Raw genomic sequence first — 25,661 nt, 5'->3', positions numbered from 1 at the left:
GCATATGATGGGAAAAGGAGGAGGGTGTGCTGAAAGGAAGCAGCCAATTCTATAGCAACTGAAAAGACAGGTGTGAGAAGGCAGACAGACATAGACAGAGATGGAGAAGTACATAGAGGGACAGCAGAAAGACAGAGGCAGAAAGACACATGGAGGGAGGGATAGAGGGGGACAGCAGAGAGACAGAGGCAGAAAGACACGTGGAGGGAGGGATAGAGGAGAAGGGGAAGTGAGAATAGAAGTGAGACAAAAGCACAAACAAAGCACCCTTCCAATCATGACTTTATTCTACTGCCTCCATGAAGGAGTCCCCTGCAAATTATCAGTTCTTTGCAAATAACACTAACATTTTTCTACTGATGAGATTCTGGGATACGTTCTAGAGCTAAGCTGTAACAGGAAGGTAGAGTAGGTTACAAACCTACTTGGTGGAATAAGAAGATGACACCAGACTTGTGGAATTACTTGAAATATATTTTAAGTTTATATAAAGATTAATAATAATAATAATAATAATAGTGTAGACACCTGCTAAGTGCTGCACTGAAAATGTATAATAATAGAAAAAACTAAAAGTGAGAAGCCTGGTTTTTTTTTTCTCCCGATAATTTCAGAGGGTTCCAGATGTGACTGCTTTGTCTATTGCCCTGTTCTGTGGCACAGCACAACACCACAATGGACAGCTTGTGAAGCAGCTAAGTTGCTAATGTCATGATAGTAAAAACACACACAAAAAAAAAAGGAGGGAGAAACCAGGTTACTCGTAAGTTCTCAACATCAGTGCCACAACTTACTCCAAAGCAGTAATCTCAGTTCCCTCCATCTTTCTGTAGTGCCATCTATTGAGGACACCCAGCACCCCAAGTGTAACAACCTGTTCCTACCCAATGGTTCGTGTTCATCTTATATGAACTAAATGTTTTTAGTCTACTACAGAGTCCCCAAGCCCTTGCCTTTCCCCTCATTTCTCTAAAGCTCAATTCTAAAGGCTTCTCTGAAATACAGTGCCAACCCTTAGATGCATTCCTCTCTGATAACTAACTAAAAAAACAAAATCAATGTGATAGTTTTCCTGCAAGTAACATAATTTTAATTTCTTCACAGCTGAATAAATATCCATTGGTTATATATAGGCCATATTTTCTTCTAGATTTATTTATTTTATGTGTGTTTTTCCTGCATGTGTTTATGTGCACTACATGTGTGCCTTATGTCTGTAGGGGTCAGCAGGGGTCGTCAGGTCCCCTGGAACTGTTGTTAGAGATGTCTGTAAACCCCCCTGTGGATGCTGGGACTCAATCCTAGATCCTCTGGAAAACCCACAAGGCTCTTAACTGCTGAGCATTCGGCTGTCAGCTGGTACCTATGTTGCTTATACCTTGGCAATTGGGCATAGGGTCACAATAAGCAGGGATATGCAGGACTTTCTGTGGGATGCTGACATAGATTCCTTTGGTGTATACACAAGAGTGGTATAGTTAGATCACATAGTAAATAAAGGCTCTCTTGTCTTGTTTTTTAGGAATTTCTATACTGATATCCATAGTGGCTGCACCAGCTTACACTCAAACCACCAGAGTATAAGGACTCCTTTTGTCCACATCACTGACAGTATGAGCATCTGTTTTCTTGATGATATACTGGGGGACCTATAAGACAATGAAAAGAGTCTAAACTCTATTAAACTTTTTTTTTTTTTGATCAGACATCCTGCCAACTTCCTTTGATAATGAAGTGTAATTTGGAAGAAATGAATCCTCCCCAAGTTGTTTTTGGTTATAGTGTTTTAGCAAAGCAATATGAAGCTAACTAAAACAGAAATGGGTACCGGGTTGTGGAGTGTCACTGTGACAGACCTGACAATATGTTTTGAAAAGGCTTGTGGTAATATTTGAACCTTGGTCTGAGAAAGCCATTGAGAACTTAATGAACAATTGCGGGAATTTAGAATATAATGCTGAGATGAGTGCAGACAATGTAGACTTTGCTTGTGAGGTTTGAGAGGGAAGTTTTAAAAGTACCTTAAAAACTATATCTGAGGAGCTGGAGAAGTGGCTCAGCGGTTAAGAGCACTGACTGTTCTTCCAGAGGTCATGAGTTCAATTCCAGCAACCACATGGTGGCTCACAACCATCTATAATGTGATCTGATGCCCTCTTCTGGCCTGCAGGTGTACATGCAGACAGAGCACTGTATACATAATAATAAATAAATAAATATTTTAAAAACTATATCTGGGCATTTGATTTTGGGGGGTTAAGGTCCACTAAAATGAAGCTTTTTCTTTGCTGGGACAATTGATGCTGGTCCACTGGGGCTGAAGTTAAAAGGGTATCAGGGCCATTGGGAGGAAATTTTCTGGGTAATATTTCCTCAGGGTCAGCACACAGAGGCTGTAGTCTAGAAGTGAGCAATGATGTACTTCGTGCTGGCACCCAACTTGGTAATATGTAAGAGTTTCCCAGGTAGTACTGGCTTTGAAGGTATAACAGGGTCATGTGGAGCCACTGAGCGTTGGCACCACAAGAGCTAAGAGAGGCCACTGGTGAATGTGTGGTGCCCTCACCTGAAGTAGAAGCCTTAGGACTAAAGGAGCCAGGGAGGGAAGTTGAGATGTGACAGCAGCTGGGACCCTTAAGAGAGTCCAGAAGAGGCGATGAATAAAGGTGCAGCTCATTTGAGGTGGAGACCACAGCATTTTGGAGACATCAGTACCATCAAATGACTGCCAAGGACAGCAGGCACTGTTGAGTGCAGGAGCCTACAAACTCTGTGTGCTGTGAACAGCAGGGCTAGAAAAAATGGAGACCTGGTCAGCCCAGAGGATCATGAGTCAGTCACTGAACTTTTTACACTGTTGAAATTTGATTTTGCCTTGTTGAGGTTTGTGACTAACTGTGCCCTGGATACTATTCTCTTGTGGAATAAGGAAGTTTTAAACTTGGTTTGCTTTTACAACCTTTCTGTGTATAGAAAGGGGATATTTTATGGAGCCTTAATCCTAAGCAGAGAACTACAGGCAACTAAGGAATGCTGAGAGCAGGGGAAACGGTCTTCTCCAGGGAAGCACCTTAAATTGGTCATTCAGTACCAAGAAGTCAGCTCTGATCATATACACACGTAACATTATATGGACTGAACAGGTTGTATTTATATATTTAGGAAAGTGTGTGTGTGTGTGTGTGTGTGTGTGTGTGTGTGTGTGTGTGTGTGTGTGTGCTCATGTCTGTGTCTGTGGTGTCTGTGCGTGTGCATGTCTGTGTCTGTGGTGTCTGTGTGTGTGTTTGTATGTAACAACAACTAAAGAAATAGAGACTATTGATTTCAGGGTTAAAAAGGGAGGGTTATTGGGAACGGTTGGAGGGAAGCAAAGGAAAGATAAATGATACAATTGCATTTTAATTTCTAAAAATGAATATTTTTTTAATTTTGGAATCTAAATTCCACTCCTCATTGAGCCTGGAGTTGAGGAATATGAAGGACTGACTCATTAAAGGATGGCTAATGAGATTTGTAAGAAATGGCAGGAAAGCAAACAGGTAATTTTTTTAGACTGAGTCTCCCTATGCAGCCCTTGTTGGTCTTCCTGCTCAATGGAAGGGTATGCTGAGACTCAATGGAAGGGTATGCTCAGACTCAGAATCTTAGCAACTACACAGTTATGAGGGGAGAAAGTGTCCCAGTGGAAGGGCATCTTGAGTCATGGGAGCTCAGGAACCACATAGCTCTAAGGCGGAGTATGTACCACCACACTAAGCTAAGAAAAATTTCCTAACCTAAAGAAAGAGATGTCTCTAAAGTTACAAGAAGCATACAGAGCACTAAATATATTGAGCCTGAAAAGAGAGATCCCTCTCCACATAATTTTCAAAACACTAGATATACAGAACAAAGAAAAAATATTAAAAAGCTGCAAAGGGAAAAGACTAAAGGAAGACCTGTTAGAATTACACCTGTCTTCTCAGTGCAGAGACTAAAAGCCCAAAGGACTTGGACAGATGTCTTGATGGCTCTAAGAGACCACAGACGCTAACCCAGATTACTATACACAGCAAAACTTTCAGTCATCATAAATGAAGAAAATAAGATGTTCCATGGTAAAATCAAGTGTAGACTCTATTTACAAATAGACCCCTATGGAAGGAACTAGAAAAATCCAAACCAATGAGGTTACCTAAACCCATGAAAACATGGAAAATAAATAATCTCACATCATCAAAACCAAAAAGGGGAAACACACACACACACACACACACACACACACACACACACACACACACACACACACACACACACACACACACACCACATCAGCAGGAATCAACCTTAAGAGAATGAAGTCCCATTTCCCTTGAAGGGGGTTGAGTAGATTTTTTGGTTGTTCTAATGAGCTATGGATGTTTGTTGTCATCTTGGGAAATTAGTCTCAAGTTATTAGTGGTCTTATTCAGAGAGAAAACACACATATGCTCAGGGATTTCTCTTTTCTTTTTCTTCTCTCTAGCTTTCTTCCTTAGGTAAGGAGAGAGTGGTTGAAAAGAAAGAAGAGGGAATATAGAAATATCTTAAAGGAATAACAAAAGTTAGATTATTGTACCTACTCTTCCACTTAGAGATATTATTATACTTAAATAAGATTGTTTGATACATTGGTCTAAATTATGGCATAGTGATACAAATTCAAGGTTACTTTGTTTACAAACACATATATACATATATAAATTTATATATTTCTACTCTCATATGAGGTAGTATACCCATACAACTCATTTATAATACAAGATTTACTTCCAATATTTTTAAGCTGCTATTACAAACTGTTTAGGATAATTAAACAATGCAAGTTAATTGTTAGTTGATCAACTCATGATCATGTCAGATACTAGTCTAATTTATAACAAGACTATACATCCTATGCTTAACAGATAGATATGATTCTATAGAAAGATAGATTTTTATAAAAGTGAATAAATAGGTAGTCTTTAAAAACTTCAAAGACCTACAGAACATGGCATTTAAGGATGTTTTAGTATTTTAAGGACTCTGACAATGAGCTATGTCAATTCCTGGCAACACCTCCAGCTTACCTCAAAGAAGATGATAAATATTGAAGAACCTCCATATGGAGATGGCTTCAAATATGGCAAGCCAGGCACTTGACCAAATTAATATACTTATTTCTACCACATACAGAATTCTGCCTAAAATGGGCAAGCTTGGGTGCAGGCTGAGTTGACTGCCACATTCTGCCAAAACAGGGTGAGCAGGTCCTTAATAGTTCCAGCTTCACAAATACGTCTGTTAAATATTCTGGGAAAGAAGGCTAAAGATGCTGCTAAAACACTATAGAGAGAAGTGAACTGTCTCTGTCATTTTTTAGTTTTTTGAAGCTGCTAACCTGCACTTCCTGTTTACTCATATAAGTAATTTTATTCTTTCTCAAGTTTCTGATGGGGATGAAAGTTATAGTTTTACAATTAAGCTTAGTTGCTTAAGAGTTAAAAAGATGTTTTAAGGTCTAAATAGATGTTTTTAAGTTGATAGATATAAAATATGATAGAGATTAATTTAGGTGCAAAACTTTAGACTCACTAGGTTAGGATAAATAGTAAGATACTTTCTCCTAAGTTGTCAAATACCTTTCCACCAGACATTATGTGTGTAAGTCTTACCTATTGGTTTCAATGATTGTTTCATACTTATTCTTAGTGTTATAATTTTTAATGGCCTTTTTAATAGACAGAAAGAGGGAGATGTTGGAGGAAGTTCCAACTGTGTTTTTAAGTACTGATTTCAGTGCCTTGAGATCTGGTTATTGCCTTGCCATGGGCATTGTTATGAATGTGAAGCTATCTCCTGTAACCGTGTGGTGATAAGAATGTTCCCCAATTATTCCTAACTGGCTAAATAAAGATGCTGAAGCTTAGACTGTGCAGAGGAGAGGGAGGCAGAGTTTTGGGTTTCCAGCTTGGGTTCCAGAGCCAGAGGGGAGAAGGCAGAAGAGCAGGAGAAGGAGGTAAAGCCAAAGAGAGAGGGGTTGATGGAAGGCAGGATATTGATGAACACATGGCTATAAGAACTTTCAGTATTCGAGGGAAGAAATTGAAGAAGATATGAAAAATGTATCTCCCATGTTCATACAAATGTAGAATTAATATAGTGAAAATGGTCATCTTACCAAAAGACTCAACACTATCCCCATCAAAATTCCAACACAATTCTTTACAGACCTTGAAAGAACAATACTCAACTTCACATAGAAAAACAAAAGCCCAGGATAGCCACACAATCTTGTCTCATAACAGAAATTCTGGATGTATCACCACCCCTGATTTCAAGCTCTAGCACAGAGCTACAGTAATAAAAACTCTATGGTATTGGAACAAAAGCAGGTTGATCAATGGAATTGAATCAAAGATCCAGATATAAATCAATATACTATGAACACCTGGGTTTTTTTTTTCATGAAGAAGCCAGAAATATACAATGGAAAAAAGGAAAGCATCTTCAACAAATGGTGCTCTTTGACATCTAACTGAATATCAACATGCACAAAAATGCAAATAGATCCATATCTATCACCCTGCACAAAACTCCAGTCCAAGTGGATCAAAAGCTTAAACATAAAAACAGATACATCGAACCTAATAGAAAAGAAAATGTGGAATAGTAGCCTGAATTCATTGTCGTAAGAGACAACTTTGTGAACAGAACTTCATAACACATTCACTAATATTGAAAATTAATAAATGGGACCTAATGAAAATGAAAAGCTCTGTAAGGCAAATGACACCATCAATAGTACAAAACTGCAGCCCACAAAATGGGAAAATATTTTTCACCAACTCCACATGTAGGACGCTGGACTGATACTGAAAATAGATAAAGAACTCAAGAAACTAAACATCAACAAACCAAATAATCCAATTAAATATGAGGTACAGATCTAAACAGTATTCTCAACAAGAATACCTAATGGCCAAGAATCACATAAAGAAATGTTCAACATTCTTAGTCATTAGAGATTCCATATTACCTGTCACAATAAATAAGATCAATGACACAAGTGACAGCTCATACTGGTGAGGATGTGGAGCAAGAAAACTCTCCTCCATTGCTGATGGGAGTGCAAACTTGTACAACCATTATAGAAATTAATATGGTGATATCTCAGAAAATTGAGATTCGATCTACCTCCAGACCCAGCTATACCTCTATCAGGCATATACCCAAAAGATATTCCACCACACCACAAGAACCCTTGCTCAACTATTTTTATAGCAACTTTATTCATAATAGTCAGAAACTGGAAACAATCTAGATGTGCCTTACTGAAGAATGGATAAAGAAACTGTGGTGTATTTACACAGTGGGGTGTTGCACAGCTGTCAAAAAATAGCACCGTGAAACAGACTGGAGCAGAGGCAAATGATCCTGGGGCAACCTGTCCTGAGTGACATTTTCTTTATCTTGCTGTTTGATCAGAGACCAATACCTGGAGTTCCTTAAAACCATGTCACACTTGGGTGATGGCACCTTCCTGCCTTGTTTGTCTTGAACTTTTCTACCTAGAACACATACAACAGACACCATCAACATGTCAACAAACCTGAGTAGGCACCGAGAATAAAGGCATCTGCTGAATTTGTAAGAGAACACTAATCCTTCACTCACCAGGTTTTGGACAATTCAGGATTCCCATCAAAAGATTTCAGTAAATTTGGGGAAATAAAACCCAACTCCTCCCTAGTAATCTCTACAGGTCAGCATTGGTACCTACTACCTGGGTCATCATAGCCTTCTTCGGCGGTGGTTGAAGAAAAAATAGCACAGAAAGTACACTAAAATGTAAAACTACTGCCCATTGTTTTCTGTTTTATTATCTTATTACTGGCCATGCCATTCTTTCTGTCAAGAACTTTCTTACTTAGTGAAGCCGAGAAGGTCTGACTCTCACAGCAGAAAGCAGGAGTCCTTCTCCCAGGTGCACTGTCATCTGTGGCAGATTCTCTAGTCGTGTACGTAAGTTCCTTTAAGTTATTCAGTGATCATGGCAGACCTCCATGCCTCCAGAGGCTGTCAGTGTCAGACAGCTTACCAGCACTCACTGGGTTGCCAGGTAACTGCATCTGAAGGATGAAATCCCATTTGCACACTTGTGAAATATAGACAGGAATATTCATTTCATGGGTTGAAAAGAAGGCTAATTGGATTTTTTTTTTAAAGCTAGGTACAGACACATGTGTTTCAAACCCCAGAATATGGGAAGGAGAATCTCACTGCTTCTCTGTGGCCTCCATCCCAAATCCAGGCTCATTGTTCACATCCCCAGAATGGAAAAAATTGGAGAATATAAGGTCAAATATGTGATGTCCTTCTCTGGCCTCTGCCTACATACACACATCACTCATGCACCAAATTAATGCATGTATTTCATGTGTAGCTCAGGAAGGCAGAGTGAGCAGAGGATACTAGTTTGTTGTCTATCAATAAATCTCTTTGTGCATCCTAGTAGAGCCTGTCTTTTGTGTCTGGAGACATCCAAGCCATCAGAATATACTTTATAAATGGATACAGGAAAGACTCCTATGCCAATCACAATGACCACATGAGGAAAAGCCTAGTTGTCTGGCTGCTTGGAAGAGATGATCTGAATGCTACAATCCACAGACCCAGAGAAGGAGGGTTCATGGGTGGGATGCATGAATTTCTTTGGGAGCAGGAAATAGAATAGGTCTTGCAAGTGGACTGTGGTCTGGTAGGGTTGGGAACAGATGGGATTCAGGGAGAGAGAATGGAGGGAGAGTGTTGAAAGATACTCAGGGTTAGGGGGAAAGTTGAGGGGACAAGGTAGAAACCTAGTGCAATGAAAATTCCCATGAAACTATTATGGTGACCCTAGCTAAGACTCCTAGTAAAGGGGCATACTGAGCCTGAACCAAGCAAGACTTCCAGTGGAGAGTTTGGGACACCAACTCGGCCACCAAACCTTTGACCTACAATTGGTCCTGCCAGCATGATGTCCTGGGGTAAAGGTGCAACAGAAAATGTGGGAGTGGCTAAGCAACTACTGGTCCATCTTGAGACCCCTGCCATGAGAGGGAACCTACCCCCTGACACTGCCTGGAGGACCAGAAACCAAGGGCCAGATGGCCCAGGGGCCTAGGACAGGACCAAACACGACTGGCAAAAAAAAAAAAAATGTTAATGAAGCGCTTAATGATAGTCTGCTGCTCATAGATTTGTGCCTAACCCAGCTGTCATCACAGAAGCTTCACTCAGCAACTAATGGAAACAGATGCCGCCAAGCATTGGGCGGGAGCTTGGGGAATCCTGCTGAAGATGAGGAGGAAGGATTTTAGGGGATAGAGAGGTCAAGAGTACCACAAGAAATTCCACAGAATCAACAAACCTGGCCTGACAGGGGAGACTGACCTGACAACAAGGGAGTTATACGGTCTAACCCCGGCCCTCTGCATATGTGTTGTAGTTGTGTAGCTTTTGTGGGGCTCCTAATGGAGGAAGCAGGGCCTGTTTTTGACTCTTGTTTTCTTTGGGGTCCCTTGTCCTCCTACTGGATGCCTCATCCAACCCTATTAAGGGGGTGGAGCCTAGTCTTACTGTAACTTGATACGCCATGTTTGGTTGATATTTATGACAGACCTACCCTTTTCTAAAGAGAAATGGTGGAGGAGAAGATAGAGTGGCTGGAAGGGCTGGGGGAGAGGGGCTGGGCGGACAGTTAGCAGAGGAAACTGCTGTCAGGATGTAAAATAAATTTATTTTAAAAAGAGAAAAGACACAGCACAGGTTGGGAATGACACCCAGAGACCTGTCCTATACTGCATGGCAAGAGTGGGCTGTAGACACCAGAGCCCTGCCAGATGCCACCCAATGCAGTGTGAAGAGGAAAACATACAGAGACCCTCCTGCCTCCATGCCACACACGAGGGCTACAGACACCTAGAGGCCCATTTGCCAGGCAGTGCTGACAGAGGAGGTCACCAAGAGGCCCACCAGCCCTGTGGCCCACCTACAGGAGGAGCCACTACAACATATAAGTATGTGGTGGACAGATGGGAGGGAAAGAGAAGTGGGAGAGTTTGGGCATCATGAAGAGAAATAGAACTGGAGACTTGAAGGTGGGGAGAAATAGCCCGCTGGAGTAGCCAGTCCTTTCACCTGAGGTGAAGCCCCAACCCATGTTTCCACTAAAATCCATGTCTGGGTTCATGGCTATGCAGTAGTAAGGGTTGGTACTGATGTCTGTGGCTCATGTTACCACTAGAGACCATGAGGACATCCTTGGTCTAGGGAGCCACCAGGGACCACCTGGATGTCCAAGGGTTGTGCAGAACTGGCTGTACCTCTCACTGGCTGTGATGCTCTGGGAAGATGACCCCGCCTCTACTGGCGGCAGCAGCAACCTTGCTCCTTGACTGGGCAACACAGTGGAGCTGGCTCTGGTGGCAGGGATGTGAGTGGCCAGACCTGAGGGCATAAACACGGGAGAGGTGGACTCACTAGTCTGTCATGAGGTGGTGCAGTGCAGAGGCGATGCTCTCACTCCTTACCATCTCCAGCTGGCCCCAGGGTCATGAGAGCAGAAAAGTTGTCCCTGCCCCTCAATGACTGCAGCACTTGGGAGAGCATCCCTGTACAGCACAATAGAGTTGGCCCTGGTGGTATAAATGAGGGAGTTTCATCCCACCATTTGTCTGCTGTGAGGTGGCCTGGGCACAGGAGTGATGCCCTCTGTCCCCTCACCCCTCACCACCTGAGGAAGTTGGGAGAACTGAGCCCAGGGTCATAAGACTAGGAGAACTATCCATGCCCCTTACTGGCTGTAGCACTTGAGAGAGGAAAGAGAGGGCCCTACACTTCTCCTGGGCAGCTGTGGAGCTCACCCTGATGACAAAGGCAAGGATGAGCCAGCCTGAAGCATGTGAGAGTGTGAGAGCTGTCACAGGCCCTCACCGGCTGCAGCACTTGAGTGGGCTCTGCACCTCAACCAGGCAGCACAGTGAAGCTGGCCCAGGAGGAATGGATGCTGGTGATCTGGCCCAAGGGCGTGAGAGCAGGGGAGCTGACCCTCTCTCCCGCTGATGGCCACTGCGTGGTCTAGCTGGGGCAGTGCTGGAGAGCTCACTCTGGTGATGTGGATGAAGGAGAGCCAGCACACTGACCAGCTCAGCTACCACCCAGGGCCAGGCCCAGGGATTTGGGTTGGCCCACCCCAACATCCACATCATCTGTGAACAGTTGGAGCTCATGAATGGGCTGGTCCTGCTGATCCAAAACTACAGGCTCTCCGTGACACAGGGCAACAACAGGATAACCTGGAGCAGTCCCTGTGAGGATCCCAAAATGATGGTGTCACAGAAGCCAGAAATCTTGAACCAGACCAACCATTCATTGCAATGAACATTTGCAAGTGAAGAGGTGTGGACAAAGGGGTATACTATGGGGCACACTGTGACATGGTACAGCTTCCACGATAAAAATATTTTCTTTGCTTGTTTTGTTTATTTTTGTTTGTGTGTTTTTTATTTGCGGGGGAGGAGATTGCAAAGATGGAGGGTAGATACAAGGAATTGGGGAGGTGAGTGAGACTCGGGTGCATGATGTGAAACTCACAGAGAATCAATAAAATATTTATTCAGCATTCTATGTCCAGAGGGATCACTCTACCATGTTGCTAGAAATAAAGTTCTAGGTTCTGTTTGGCCGTTTGTTCGGCCTTCAGAGCAGTGCTTACTGGTTTACTTTGCGTTTGTTAGTCTCACTTCTCTCCCCTCCTCCCATACTTCATATCCTGTTTAGTAGACCTATGGGCCTCCAGTTCCATTTGTTTTCTCCCTTCCTCGTGTCTGTCTTTCTTTCCTGCTTCCTTTTTCCCCCTCCATGCAGGCTAAATCAAAGTCTAACTATGTATCACAGATGGGACTGGAACTTGCAATTCTCCTGCTGAGTGCTGGGAGTTCAGTTGAGTGACACTATGCCTAATTCTATTTTCGGTCTCTATTTCTATTTTTTCCCTTCCTTTTATATCTTCCTTCTCTCTTCCTCTTCTTCCTCCTTCTTTGTGCCTTTTTAAAGTCTGGACATTTAGAGCCAATATACCAATGGGTTTTAAGGTAGAAGTAAAAAAAAAAAAAATCACTGTCTTCTAGTTCAGTGATCATTGTGAATTCTATCTGTTGTGGTATTCATAGAAATATTCCCTACAGATTCATCCCTTTGATTGTGCCAGGTGGTGGCACTGAATTGGGAGATTGCAAAGCCTTTGAGTGCTGGGACTTAGTGTGAGGAAGTGGGTTACTGGCCAGAGGTTACGAGTTATGGCTAGGTTTGGCTCTACCTGACTCTGCCTTGTGATGGCCTCTTTCTCTTGTTGCTACTACAACCTTCCTACCATGTTTAACCATGCGCCGTGGTTATGCTCTTATCTGGTATTCTGTCACAACAATAAAAAGAGTAAATTTAATATTCTCCAAAAAAAGATTTAAATTTTTTTAAATAAAGAGCATTCTAAAATGTTATAACAACATTAAAAACTATGTCATTAACAAATAAAAGGGTGTTATGTGGTGTTGTTATATTTTAATTTTTACATAGTTAAATACTTTTTAATATTCACCGACATATGTTTTTTCCATCTCCAAATACATAGACCCACATGCACACATACATGCACACATGCACTTCCTTAATTTCTTCACTTCTGCCCTGCTGTCATTCACCCTGGTTTACCTCAAGTGGACCTGGTTTGTGCCTGTGACCCGGCCTTGATTATGCAGTTTCCTTTCTTACTTCTGAAAGTGCTTGCCTTCAGAGTGTAATGATTTTCCTACCAATGCCTTTCTTTCAGACAAGGCATCTAGAAGTGAATGGTTACTTCTCCTTGCCAGGAGTCAGAAGACCATAAGAAGGAAATTATCCCAGTGGAACGAATCAATGTTTGACTCTGGGTTCAAAAACCATTGTTCAAGTATTACAAAGACTTACTAGGATGTCTTATTTATCTAGTCATCCATGCTAAGGAAGAAAGGTTGGGGTAATAGGGAACTTGGGTTGTGGAGGTACGTGGTCATCCAGAACAGCCCCGCCCATCCCATACAGACATGAAGATTCACATCTATACAGTGATCCTGAAGCCAATATGCATGTGTTCATGTACACACATGCATGCACATACACACACATGCATAGGCTCATATACTTGTCCAAGAGGACAAGAAGGGGGCATTGACTGGATCCCCTTGGTGCTGGAATTAAAGGCAACATTAGTGAGCCACCCAACAGAGTTTCTTGGGATCATAGTGTGGCACTCTGAAGAAGCAGCAAGTACACTTAACCACAGAGCTCTGTCTGGGTTCTTGAAGCCACTTTTTTCTAATTTTTTGTTTTGTTTTGTTTTGTTTGTTTGTTTGTTTGTTGTTTTGGTTTTGTTTTTTGTTTTTTGAGACAGGGTTATTCTGTTTTGGCTTGTCCTGGAGTCATTTTGTAGACTAGGCTGGCCTTGAACTCACAGCGATCCACCTACCTCTGCTTCCTGAGTGCTGGGTTTAAAGGCATATGCCACCATGCCCGGCTTTGAAACACCATTTCAGATCCCTTAAGATCAAACTTTGGAGTTGAGAGGATATAAACACTACTTGAAAATGACACTGCAGTACTTATTGCAATTGTGGCCACTGGAGTAAACCGCTCCCTACTTTCAACTGCAATCTTTATATACTTCCTCTCAAAAAAAGGTTGAAAAATAGCTGTACAACAAGAAAATTTATCTATAATAGTACAAAAGCCTAAAAGGCAAAAGACAGAGGGAACAGAACAGGAAATGCCTAATTGTGAACCTATGGTACCTAATGAAATTAAGGATTAAGATAGGCATGCCATTGAACCTATGGTGCCACCTCTTAATAAAATTGAGGAAAGGTGACCGCCCCTACTGGCTTTCCCAGTAACCTGAAACAAATGTCAGATATGTGAAAATTCAAAAAATAAACAACTAGTCTAGAATCCTGTTAAAACACAATATATAAAACATTTTAATGAATCAATAATAACTTATGCAATGTACTCACCCTATGGAAGACAAATGTTACATATATGGACTACCCAAAACAAGATTATTTCACAAGACTGGAAATATTTAGTATCAGCTATACTGAAAGCTAGTTCTCAATTACAATTGCTGGTGGGTGGCAAGAAGAAGCTACGATTATGGGAAAATGTGATAGGTTTAAAGGTGTTACTATTGTGAAAGATCAATTGTTAGGTGAAGGTCAATTTGCTGACTTAAGACAGCAGATGCAATTTGATGACTCTATTATTATACATTGTGCTTTAGTAGCTTTAAGAGCCTGGGATAAGCCGGGCGTGGTGGCGCACGCCTTTAATCCCAGCACTCGGGAGGCAGAGGCAGGCGGATCGCTGTGAGTTCGAGGCCAGCCTGGTCTACAAAGTGAGTCCAGGATGGCCAAGGCTACACAGAGAAACCCTGTCTCGAAAAACCAAAAAAAAAAAAAAAAAAAAAAAAAAAAAGAGCCTGGGATAAGGTGAAAGAACAAGAAAAAAAAAAATCTATCACTCTCAAAGATTATGCAAAGACCCAGAGAGCCTTTTACTGACTTCTTACATAGATAAACTTCTACTATAAACAGGGCAATATGCTTTTGAAAATGCAAATGCAGAGGTAAAAAAATGTTCTTAGACCTTTAAACACTGGATCAACACCCTTGGATGTTCGGACAAGAACTACTGTTCACTGACCCTAATGACTATGTAATTGGACAAGCAATGGCCAATAATCCTAGGTCTCAAAATGATGGAAATACGCATTATGCCGTAGCCTCCTAATTTTAGTAGGATGGCCGCCAGCACTATAGATCCTGCGATGGGGGCTTTTACGTGGGCTTTGGGAAGTCAGAGGTGGACGCCGTACAGTGGTATTTTAATTAGGAATGCTATTGTGCATGCTAGTCATAAAATGTCATTTGATCATGTAGTGTGGAGAGACTGACTGTTGAGTGTTAAGATAATGAAGTTTAGGCTTCCGATTGAGTTGTGGGTTATAATCAGAGTGATGAGGAGTGGAATAGAGCCTACAAGGGTGTAGAAAAGGAAATATAATCCTGCGTTTAGTCGTTCTGTTTGGTTGCCTCATCGTGTGATAATAATAAGTGTGGGAATCAGAGTGGCTTCAAAAATAATATAGAATATAATTATTTCAGTTGCAGAAAATGTAATGATTAGAAAGATTTGTAGTAGGGTAAATATGGAGATGTATAGTTTTTGTGTTCTGGTTTCTCTCCTTTTATATGATTTTGGCTAGCTAGAAGTATTAAAGGTAGAAGTCAGGTTGTTAAAATAATTAAGGGGGTGGAAATGTGGTCGGTGGATAAGGAAGTGGAGAAGGTAGAATAGTTTTCGCTTTGTCATAGGAGGGTAAGGCTTAGTAGACTAATTATGAAGCTGTGTGATGTCACGTTAATTCATATAAACTTATTTTTTGATAGTCAGGTTAGGGGGAGAAGTATGGTTGAGGCTAGCCGTTGTTTTGGCTGTGGGAGATGAGGTCATTTGAAAAGGGATTGTAGACAAGGTATTCCTAGAGACTTCTCTAGAAGGCCTCAGCCTTCCTGGATTTGTAGAAGGTGTGGTAAGGGTAGGCATTGGACTAATGAATGCAGGTCAACAAGAGATATTTGAGGTAATCCCTTACTTACAGGAAACTCCCTAAGGGAATCAGCTTGTACCTCAGCAATAAGCAACATGAGCTGTTGGATCCTGCTGTTGAGGTCGAATTCGGGCATTACCAAAGCCCCTTCCTCAGTTGGTTTCTCTCCTCTCCACCTGATCTGGGGAAACCCTAGATCCTCTAAGGAGTGTCACATAGCCCTCAGGGAGATTGCAGGCCCAACCCTTTCCTGATAAGAAACCCATTCAGTGTGCACCTGGGGATTCCTAGAGATACCCTCCCTGTGCCTTGGCACCTTAGCTTTCAGCCAGTGACCTTTTTCCATACCTCAAACCATACCTGGACTTCTTCCCCTACACCCTTCTGCATATATGATGATTAAGTACTGTGCTCCCCCCCCCTTTTAATATAAGACTGTGCTGCTGCATGTGAATGAAGGATCCCTAGCACTTCTAGCCCCAGGTAATCAAATGCATTCACCCCCAAAACCCCTCCCACTGCCCAATGTTTATAACGTCCCTGATTCACAAAATAAGCGCTATCTACCTATCTACCTACCTACCTACCTATCTATCTATCTACCCACCTCCTATTCTGTCACCGTGACTGTCTGAGATTCATCATTTATTCTGGAAAAAGGGCTCCCTCTCTCCCCAAAAGACTTCCGTAACCTCAGGCTGCTGGCCACCTCAAGCTTCTGCCATTCAACAGTGTGTCAGCACGGATCACTACTACCATTTTTCTCACACTGTTCCACCGCCCATGGTGCCCGTCTGTGCAGGTGAGTGGCCAGCTCTTCATAAAATGACCATTCTATCTTCCTGAAACAAATTGGGCTCCCGACACTGCCTCTCAGTTTTGGAGCTCCATTACTGGCTATTCCCAAAGCAGACAATGACTCGCCAGAGTCAGACTGGGCCCACATTGCCACCTGGCTAGGGTTTCAGAATCCTGAGCTCCCCACAGCCAGCTGCCATGGTGCTGGAAGACCAGCTTTAAAAAAAAAAATCAGAAACACTTATTGCAGAGAAATCTTTTATCCCACAACTCTGCCTAAAGTGGAGATATGTCAGGAGCCATTTTCTGGAGTGCTTAGCAGAAACAGGCCAGAGGATCTAAGAGTTTTATACACCTTTGGCTTATGGACTCTTACACAGCCTTGAGGGCTTGGCAAGGCACTTGGGTTGACTTCTTTGAAAAGGAGGTTTATTTTTAATTCCAGGTGAGGATGTGGAGTTTGATCTATGTTCCTTGACCTCGAGTTGAAAGAAGTTAATCCTATAAACTAAAGTAAAATGTCAACAACTGTTTTTGTCCCAAGTTTCTGTTCTGAGAATTTTCTGCTTCCCATGCATGTACACTGTACATAAGGACCAAGAAGAATAAACTCGGGGTGGCAGCAGTATTCACCGTGAGCCCTCACAAAACTTTTCTTTCTTAATTCTCACTCACTGGTCCAGGTACTGTTCAACTCTGCCATCAGGCCCTGGCAGAGATCTTCCGGCATGGAACTAGATTCTCTGTTCTTGGCCCAGAGACAGGCACTTCTGGGAAAGGCAGACCCTTTGTGTTGTTGTTTGGGTTTGCCTTCCTGGTACTTCGATGGAAGGGTATTTTGGGACTCAGAAGCCCATGAACCACACAGCTCTGAGGAAAGGGATACTAGGACATAGGAACCCAATAACCACATGGCTCGGGGATAGGACAGGGTCCTGCGGGTGCCCTGAGACACAGGGATTCCAGGAACCATACATCTCTGACAAGAGGCCTCCTCTGCAGAGATGTTGCAGCTCCTAGGGGAGGGCTGTCCCAGACCCTGAGGAGCTGAGGAGCCTGGGAACCTGAGCTCCGCTCCTTCTCCGGCATCTTCTCTTGTCTTTTCTTCTCTTTTTCCGGTGAGTCACACCAGGGGGTAAGTCTCTTAAGAGAGATTTATTGGAGTTACAAATCCAGGAGAGGAGGGACTAATCCAGGAGTGGGTGCCTCTGTCCCCAGGAGAAGGCAGCAGGGAACTGGGCAGACACAACCTTTACATAGGGTTTCTTAAGGGGCAGAGATTTCTGGAGCAGGGATTTCCAGAGTGTGGATCGGTGGGATTACAAGCCATGAGTCTGGGGAGCTCTGGGGTTGGTAGGTTTTAGCGGAAATCTCAGGGATTGGTCATTTCTCTTGCTCATGGATTGGTGGGGTTATGTCCAGACTTTTCACCTCAAATTAGCATAATCTGGGATGAATTCTACTGAGACACTGGAAATGACAGTTACGGAGGTCTCGGGGAGGAGCTGGGCTGCTGGCACTTCCTCAGGCAGGGGTCTGGCCACTTTTCTGCCTTGAAGGGTTATAAAGTGTACAAAAAGTCCAAAACTTACTGTGATGAAAGTAGACTGAAGGAAAAAAAGGTTGTCATCATCATGATGGCTCTCATCGTGGCATTCTGAAGCCAGAAAGGTGCTCCAGGGCTAGACATAGCTCTTGGTGTGGGGGGAGGGGAGCCAGTGGATGACCACAACAGGGGCCAATGAGCCACAGGACTTGGGGGGGTCGAGCAGTGGGCCACTCAAATTCACTGCTTCCTGGGGGCGATGGCAACAGGTCACCATGGCTTTGGGGGGGGGCACACCAGGACAGCTTGCAGTGAGTTGGGATAGCCTGCTATGGCCTGTTGTGGTCTGGGAACAGGTCACTATTACCAGAGCCTGGGCATGCACTGTTGTGGGCTATTATCTCATCCAAGGACCGCTGCAGCTCTCTCAGCTGTGGTTGGCCACTTTCATCACAGATGGCAGTAGCCACTTTGGTCTGTCACAGCAGTGGGCCTTTATGGCGCTCTCTGCAGTGGCAGGATGTGCTGACACCACTGCCGGGAGAAAAGCCCTACACTTTGACCTCATGCTTCACCCCTGTTTTTGCCCAGAGGGTGACAATAATCAGACCTTACCACAGGAGCAGCATGCAGGGTGGTTAATGGCATCCGGGACTCCTGGGAGATACAGAACTACAGCTGGCCCCAGCCTCCACTCTCAGAGGGAGGCAGCCCTACCAATTTTTCCTACTTTGTTTTCAGTCTGTGCCTTTGCAAGGGACTAGATACAGTTTGCAAAGCAACTGACATCTCCAGGTGGGGACGCTCCTCAATATTGGCCGAAGGTTCTCTTACTCTCTTTCTCACCCCAACAGCCCAACCTGGATATAAGCAATGACCTTTTAGCCTCTCAGAATAACAAAACACAAAAATAACATAACAGTGCATCAGCCACATAGACATCATTAGGATAGCTGCCAGCTTCTTAATACTGAGGCCAGGGTCGCGTTGAGAAAGTTGACCATTGCCAACACCACTTCCTATCTTTATCTATAATGAGAAATACCTCACCACACGGAAAAGACCCTCAGGTTATAGAGATACGTATCCTCTTAATATTACCTGGCATAAAACCTTGCCAAAAAACTAAATCTCCTTTTGTGAGGACACCACCTTGCATGGCCACAAGTGATATTTACAGCCCTGACTCAGACCCAAGCCACTTCTCTCACCCAAAATAAAAACAGTCAGGGAGGAAAAACTTCACCCCATTTAATGCCCAATATTGCAGGAGTCCGGCAATGATTAGGATCAATTAACCCAGACTCCTCTGAAAAAGTTGCTTCTTCCCAGCCATGTCTGAGAATCAAGGCCTTAAAGCCTGCCCTGCCTCATATCTCACAGCCCTCGCCAAATTAAGACAGGAAATCAAAACCTTATATTCCCCCTTTCTCAACTATGACTCCCCAGAGAAAATGTCAAGTAAGCCTTCAACCCCACCCATCTCCTTTCCCTCAATCTGACTACCCAGCCCTGCCCCCTGTGCCAGGAATCTTTAATACAATTAGATAACCCATCACTCTCCCTCGTACCCTTACCCCCACTCCACCTCCTACTGACAAAGCAGAGGGAGTGGCCCTTGCTTCTCCTTCCCTTAGCCAACAAAGCCACACCCTTCAAAAGCCTGCCAAAAAATAAAACGGAAGCCTCGTAATTCCGTGGCCTCTCACACCTTACACTCTGTCTCTCACAACAGCTTTTCGATCTTCATGATACAGTTAGAAAAAAAAAAAAAACTCAAGTTAAAACCCTAGTGAACTCCACCTCTCCTTCTACTCATGATCCAACTCAGAGCCAGAATTTCAGGAATCTCAAGCATTCCCAATTAATATTAATCCCATGGGAAATAGACCGCTTAATTGGTATCCACACCAAGCCACAGACTTGAAGGAACTCAGACAGGCATCCACACACCTTTGGCAAAATTACAGAGTCAAACTGCCAACAAGTTACAATTCAGAAGTCAGGGCTGAAACCGCATCCCCTGGAGGCTTGATATACTTTTTGGCCAGGGAGCCTTTTCCACAAGAGCATCATAGGCAGCATCTCCGACAGATCATTTTGATCAGATACATCTCTGTGCAACTCAAGCTTGGAAAAGACACACACACACACACACACACACACACACACACACACACACACACACACCCCTCTGGTTCACAAGACCTGAAGGCACCTAGTGGCTATCAGTCCTGCCTGCACCATGCCCAGCCTGCTCTGGGCCCCAGCTGCTGCATACTCAGGTGCCTAGCCTGCTATGTGGACCATGAGTGAAGAGGACACAAAGGGACACAGTCCACACTTCCCTGGGGCACCACCCTAGTGCTGGTAGCAACAGTGTCCACCTAAGCTGGGAGCTTCCCATGGGTTGCCCCAACTGTGGCACCAAGGCAGGCACCTCACTCAACCCTATGCCAGGACACTGGACCTTCCCGCTGGAGAAACACACACTTCCAATTGAGTATCATTCTGGCCTCCTGGGAGATGCTGAACGGCAGTAAGGCATTTCCTGTCAGGAATCCACAGAGCAACTAGAGAAAACTAAACTAGGTTTTGAAGACACTGTATACTGACATGTAATATGGCTTAATTGTTTCTGTATTTAAATGGACAAGAAATGCTAGCTCTTGGTATGTATGTATTCCTAAAGACCTAGGGAATACAATTAGCTAAAAGACACTTGATTGTAGAAAAAAACCCTACTGAATCTGATCCACCTGTATACTTTAAACATGTTTTAACATAAGAATGGAAGCCAGAAAATGTCTGACACTGGAGGTTTTTGTCTATATTTCTTTCTTTTTTTTTTTTTTTTTTTTTTTTTTTTGTCTATATTTCTACAGGTGGTGAAAGACTATAGGTTCCATCAAAATTGATAAGGATCTGATCCTAGGGAAGACTGGAAAATGTTGATGATGAAATGGACATTTGCTGAAGGAAAGACGATCAGGCCTGTGATTACAGAAAAAGGATAATCGCCAGGTGGTGGTGGCGCACCCCTTTAATCTCAGCCCTCGGGAGGCAGAGGCAGGCAGATCTCTGTGAGTTCAAGGCCAGCCTCATCAACAAAGTGAGTCCAGGACAGCCAAGGATACACAGAGAAACCCTGTCTCAAAAAAAACAACAACAACAACAAAAAGGATAATCACATCAATAGATCTTCTTAAGAACATTCAGACTGTTAAGTTTATGGAATTGATAATTGTTTCTGTTGTAATAGTTAAGTTGTATAAAATTTTTAGCTTAAACAGAAAGGGGAAAGATGTAGAAAAAATTTAATCCAGCAACATGGCTGCTCTGGCAAGACCTTCTAGGTCTGTGTGATCCAGCTGGAATGCAGACACACCCTTAGCACACACCTTTAATCCCAAACAATGACGGCAAAGTTAGTCTGTAGAAGGAAGCACCCATGCTTGAAGGTGACATCTAGTTGAGGGGCAAATAAGGTGACAAATCAGAGAAAATTTTGACAGAACGAGTCAGGGAGAGGATGCACCCAACTCTCACAAGAACAGACAGGAAAGAGAGATGACTTAAAAGGGCAGGGCAAGCAGAGTGGTCAGTTCAGTACAGAATCGAGTTCAGTAGAGAAGACAGTACAGCAGAGTTGAGTTCAGTACAGTACAGACAGTTCAGTCAGTTCAGCTGAGTTGAGGTCATTCAGTTGAGAGGCAGTGCTGATTGTGACAGTTCAGATCAATTTAGTCAGCTCAGTTGAGTGGAATTGACATTGGTGTATTTGAGTGCAGTGGAGTTCCTTCATGAGTTCATGAAGAGGCAGCTGAAGCCAGAGAATAAGAAGGAACCTTCCATATTCTAAGGGATCCTGCCATCTTACCAGGATGGAAGGAGTTCCTCCTGGTGTGTTCCAGTGAGGGAGATAGTAGGATGTTCCAGGCTTTTGTAAATATTAAATGTATTTAAAGTGGCTAGGGCCATTGCTGATAGTATGTTGGGGGTAGGCAATTGTTTTGCTGTGTTGTTGCTGCTGTTTTAAGTTGGACTTTGAGAGTTTGATGTGTTTTATGATTGCTTGCCTGTGGGATATATTGGGATTCTCAAAAGCTCCCGGTACCCTTTGGAGGGCAATGTATGTTTCTATAACTTTTTTTGTGTTCATAATATGTTTCTCTAACCAAAGATCTCCAGTCCTGGGTATTGAGAGGATTATGGAGGTGCTGGGTAGTAGTGGAGTTAGAATGGAGAATACCAAAGACAGCCATAAGGATGGAGGGAATCCCCGTGTGATGGACAATCTCCCACTGTGACCCCGTGAGATGGACAATCTCCCACTGTGACCCCGTGAGATGGACAATCTCCCACTGTGACCCCGTGAGATGGACAATCTCCCACTGTGACCCCGTGTGATGGACAATCTCCCACTGTGACCCCGTGTGATGGACAATCTCCCACTGTGACCCCGTGTGATGGACAATCTCCCACTGTGACCCCGTGAGATGGACAATCTCCCACTGTGACCCCGTGTGATGGACAATCTCCCACTGTGACCCCGTGAGATGGACAATCTCCCACTGTGACCCCGTGTGATGGACAATCTCCCACTGTGACCCTGTGTGATGGACAATTTCCCACTGTGACCCCGTGTGATGGACAATCTCCCACTGTGACCCCGTGTGATGGACAATCTCCCACTGTCCACTGTGACCCCGTGAGATGGACAATCTCCCACTGTCCACTGTGACCCCGTGAGATGGACAATCTCCCACTGTCCACTGTGACCCCGTGAGATGGATAATCTCCCACTGTGAGCAGGCGGTTCTGAATTGGGAACTAGGAAAAGCAGGGTCATCATCAGTGTTCATCTGTTGAGGAAAGCCCATAATGACAAAAGTGGAAAAGCATCAGGTGAACTCATCTTTTTAAGCTTTCTCCCATTTGAGTGTGGCCTCATGAGCCTGCAATTTCATTCTTGAATGTCACAGGTGGAGACAGGAGACTCCAGAGGCCAGCTGGTTGCTAACCTAGCTCCAGGTCCAGTAAAAGACTTTCAAGACAAAGTGATAAAGTAGGGTACTCAGTGTTCACCTTTGGCCTCAGTGCTCACAGAACTATGTACATACACACGCGCGCGCGCACACACACACACACACACACACAGCATGCCTGACTGACACATTCTCCAGTATCTTTCTTCCATTTCAGCTCCATGGCTGTAACAACCTCTGCAATATTGCTTCCTGAAATCAGCCTGTCAGTCATTAGGTAAAGCATCTAGGTGGACCCATGTGTCACTGATACTGCACCTCTCTAACCAGGAGGGCATATCTCAGGTCTGCGATTTGTCTCAGGACATGCCAGGTAAACCAGCCCCACCACTGTACCCACTCACCCTCCAATGCTAAATCTCAGAAACATTCATATTCAGGTCACTTTCCCTTAGGCTCTCCCTCTTCCCTCGTCCTCCTGCCTTATGGAAAACTTGGAAATAGAAGGAACCATTGTCCAGAAAGTGGTCAATGGCCCCATGGTCTTCATCAAAATGTCTATGGTCTGGAACCTGGGCAACTTGAACCACTTTATAGTTGACAAATATTCAAGTAGCCAGCACACGGATGTGCTGTGTTTTTTAATGGGTGAGGGAACATAACTGCTGACATACTTTGCCCATGATGTTCATGCCAGAGAGCCAGAGCAGTGAGCAAGAGGTGGGTGAGCTCACTGTTAAGAGTTTCTAAACACTTTATGGTAGGGGAGGTATTTATTAATCAAAGAAATCCCCATTTTCTTATTAGATATCAACATGGTCTAAGAGTTCAGAATCACTACGGAGTCCACTAAAACATGACAGTTTTAAAGTTAAAGAGATTGTGCTTGTAGAGGCCTGGTGCTTAGGTTCTGCTTCAAAGGAAGTCTCAACACAGACAACGCCATGAGTTAAGAGAATTAAATAAGAATTAGTGGGAGCCCAGCTGAACTTCCAGGTGTCAGGGAGACAGAGATAGGGAACCAGGTGTACCAGTTATGTGAAGAAATGAGGGCTTGCCTGACTGCAAGCATCCAGGATGGCCATTCACAGTACACAGGTATTAAAAAAGAGCAGAGGAAAGTCCCACAAAGAAATATACAAGGGTTAGTCATCCAAGAAGATAAATGAGGCTTCAAGTTTGGGTGCTGAGAAAGGGTTAGATGACAAAATCCAAAGTCTTCATTGTGTCTGTTTCCTCCCAACAGGAGAATGGGCCCTGAGCAAGCAGCCTAAAAGATCTCCAAAACACTTTGAGGGTTCCGTCTTGTTGATGCATGCCTTCCACATCCACCATATTTTCCAGATCCATGGGAGAAACCATCGCTAGTTTTTTGGGGTTTTTTTGTTTTGTTTTGTTTTGTTTTTGGTGCTTTTAGCTCTCCAAAAGAGTAAAATCCAGGGAAACAGTTTCAGATCTTCTACCAAAATCACTCCATCATTCACACAGTGGGGATCAGTTGATTTATACCTTTTAAATACTCATCTGAAATCATCCAGAATGGAAATTTCCATTTTTCTGGCAATAATAGAGTATAAGTTAGTTTTTAGTAGTCTCATTGGCTAATGCTTTAAATTGAAATTTTTTAAACAGTAAAGAGTAAAGTTGATACATGTGATGGTCAGGGTCAGTGGTCAACTTGACAGAATCTAGAATCAGCTAATAGATGGGGTTCTGAGCATGGCTGGATGCTCTTAGCTGCATTCACTGAGGTGAGAAGACCCACCCTGAATAAGGACAGCACCATTTCATGCACTGGTCCTGAACTGGATAAAGAAAAGGGAACTGAGCAGCAAATGTGCACCCATTCGCTGCTCTTTTATTCTGGCTGCAGATATTATGCGCCCAGCTCCCTCACGTCCCTGTCACATGGCTTCTTCACCCTGATGGACCAGAACCTGGAACTGAGAACCAAATGAACCTTTTCTCCTTCGAGATGCTTTTGTCTGCCTATTTATCAAAGGAACAAGCGCAGATTCTAATACAGAAATCAGCTCCAGGAAGAGGCATCACAGCTGTGATAAACCTTTGGAACTGACTTGTGCCTGGATTGTGGAAGAGTTTGGAATTTGGGGTTAGAAAAGCTCTTGGATGCTGGAAGTGGGGTTTACTGGTGACTCTGGTAGGATCATAGACTAGAACGCTGAGAGAGACACTCAGCTCCTGGGTTTCGTGGGAAACAAGGACTCTGTCAGGAACTGAGCTAGGGACCTTTCCTGTGATATTTGGAGCAGTGGTCTGACTTCATTTTGCCCATGTCCTGAGGTTCTGGGGGAAGCTGAGGTGATGGATTATGGTCTGGCTGGCTTGGCAGAGGGCTTTGTGGGACAGGAGGGTGTCCAATGTCCTGCTCAGAGGGCAGCTATGACTGTTTAAGAGATAACATGTAATATAAAATTGTTTAGTTTTTTTTAAATTTAAGCATGTGGAGGCTGGAGAGATGGCTCAGCAGATAAGAGCACTGTCTACTCTTCCAGAGGTCCTGAGTTCAATTCCAAGCAACCACATGGTGGCTCACAACCATCTATACTGGAATCTGATCCCTTCTCCCGGCCTACAGGTGTATACTCCGATAGAGCACTCATACATAAAACAAATAAATAAT

At 43.6% G+C, this 25,661-nt stretch overlaps 1 protein-coding gene across 1 annotated transcript in view; it reads right to left on the bottom strand.

Annotated features, from left to right (window-relative positions):
- Positions 1–25,661, bottom strand: part of Macrod1 (mono-ADP ribosylhydrolase 1) — an 899,697-nt gene that overhangs the window by 276,966 nt on the left and 597,070 nt on the right. The gene's annotated exons all lie outside the window — the stretch shown is intronic.

This window comes from Acomys russatus, chromosome 5 (genome assembly GCF_903995435.1).
Source record: "Acomys russatus chromosome 5, mAcoRus1.1, whole genome shotgun sequence".
Taxonomy (NCBI): Eukaryota; Metazoa; Chordata; class Mammalia; order Rodentia; family Muridae; genus Acomys; species Acomys russatus.
This window is presented reverse-complemented; position numbering and strand designations above follow the sequence as displayed.